This window comes from Antechinus flavipes, chromosome 1, assembly GCF_016432865.1.
Source record: "Antechinus flavipes isolate AdamAnt ecotype Samford, QLD, Australia chromosome 1, AdamAnt_v2, whole genome shotgun sequence".
In the NCBI taxonomy this organism is placed as follows: domain Eukaryota; kingdom Metazoa; phylum Chordata; class Mammalia; order Dasyuromorphia; family Dasyuridae; genus Antechinus; species Antechinus flavipes.
This window is the reverse complement of record NC_067398.1, coordinates 710,352,706-710,354,889: the sequence shown is the minus strand read 5'-3', so window position 1 is coordinate 710,354,889 and position 2,184 is coordinate 710,352,706. Positions and strand designations below refer to the sequence as shown.

At 42.5% G+C, this 2,184-nt stretch overlaps 1 non-coding gene across 1 annotated transcript; it reads left to right on the top strand.

Annotated features, from left to right (window-relative positions):
- Positions 1–1,688: 1,688 nt before the first annotated feature.
- Positions 1,689–1,761, top strand: TRNAK-CUU (transfer RNA lysine (anticodon CUU)). Its single transcript has one exon. It is a non-coding gene; the product is annotated as a tRNA-Lys (tRNA).
- Positions 1,762–2,184: the final 423 nt, after the last annotated feature.

Here is a 2,184-nt window from a genome sequence, read left to right as displayed (position 1 = left end):
ATTAGACTACGGATGCCAAAGCCCTTTGTAGAGATCCAAGGGATATAGAAATGTCAGCTCTTATGACTACAGTACATGCCAGAGGGTGTTTGTTAGAAGGTTTGAATATGTCTGTCATGAATAGGAACCCTGGGATTCAGGCTCTGGCAGGGGAATACCACGGGCTGGGATCCATGGAATGATCTCAAAGTGAATGGTTGGGCACTCTTGAGTTGAGTTGGAAACTCAAGTATATGAAGTTGACAAGCCACGCAATCACCAAAGCCCTCTTTCCAGGTCACTCTGGCACTCTCCTCCCACCACCTAGAACTCCTGCCGAGTGAAAGCAATTCAAAGAAAACTCATTTCAATTCAAGGAAGAGGAGAACTCTTTCTCTGCTGCTTCCCTGACATATGTTTCTCTAAATTAATCATATCTATAGGGGATCTGCCTTTCCTAGTTGGGATGTGGGGGGAGAAGAGAGGGGGAGTGTTGCTACAGCTGCCTGGTGACTGACTGTGTTTCCCTCCAGATTTGAGGAACCAGGCTTGGCAGTAAGAATAGAAGCACAGGTTTTAAGGTTTCAGAGATGGGTTTACCACAAAGGGAAGCTGGCCAAACCAGAGGAACTAATTACCAGCAAATAATAAAGTGCTAAATTAGAGATATGGGCAATTACAGGAATTGGGAGGACTTAAATTACTCTTGTGGCAGAGAAGGCTTGAAGGCTTGAAAGCCTAGGCATCAGGTTATAGTCCTGAATATGGATACATATGTTATGATTATTATTGACTGAGACCCAGAGGAGGTGTGGGATAGTACATGGAAAGAGGCATAGAACTTGGAACTCAAAAGCCATGGATTTCATTTCTGACCCTGCTACTTACTATCTTTGTTTTTTTTGTTTGTTTGTTTGTTTGTTTGTTTTGGGGGGGGGGGTAAATCGGGTTCCTTATCTATAAAATGAGGAGGTTGAAATAGCTCTTTTTTAAGATCCCTTCCATCGATTATACAGTCATGTATACATATAATAACAGAATACTGGCCCAGTGGGAACATCTTAAAGGGTTGTAGCTTTAGTCTCACACTGAAACTAAATCCAGATCTCAGGATACTTGGTTCTAAAAGGGGGTAAGGGCAAGTTCCTTTTTCTAATTGTCTCTGGATCATCTTGCAGCCCTGGAAAAAATTATCTAAAGAAAAACTATCCAAAAATAATCTAAGATCTGCACCCAATCTCCACCACCTCCAAAAAGGGAGAGAGAACTAAGAAAAGTACTCAATATATAAGGCAGACTGAGCATAGGACGGCTATGGATTTTCTTCACTAAAAAGGAAAGACATAAAATACAAAAGAGTCCTGAATGTGCATTAATAAAGATTTAAAAGGTGATAAGGTAACCAATAACCCTTGTTATACTCTTCCAGGAGGTTGAGATTTAATATATGGAACCCTTAGTGGCACTGTTGAATAGGCATTTCACCTTGGGTGAAATTGGTCCTGTATTGTCTGAACAATTGATTCAAGGTTCACGTCTCCTAGAAAGCCTTTGAATTCTTCCTCCTGTCACTGGCCTTTTCCTTTAAGAAAAATTACAGAAACTACAGGGAACAATTGCCCCCAAAGAAACCAGTAGTAACTTAGGGATTCATGTGATGACCGTGTATTTTAAAATCAGCTGGAGTCAGGAATTCAAGTTAAGGGTGGGCCCGGCTAGCTCAGTTGGTAGAGCATGAGACTCTTAATCTCAGGGTCGTGGGTTCGAGCCCCATGTTGGGCGCCCAATGATGACCTCATATTTTAAAATCAGCCAGAGTCAGGAAAGATCTTTATTCCTTGTGGAGGTGAAGGGGGATGGCGATAGGCATGCATGCAGCCACCACACGAATTTGGCCAGCAGTCTCTCTGCCTCTCTCCCCGCCTCTCTCTCCACCCACCAAAATCATCCCTATGTCATTTCCTATACAATACATCAGGACTTGCACAAAGAGTGGGCGGGGGCCATTCTTTCTCCAAGCATATATTAATAGAGTATGGTCCAATTACTATTTAGCCTCATGTGCTTGGGACCTCAGTGCATCAACTCGAGCTTCAGCCCATTACAGATTCATGCACCCCTAACTTGTGACACTGATAAAGTTGGTTCTTAGTCTGCAAACATCCATATTAGAAAATCTGGTTAGTCATATAAGAAACGAAACCC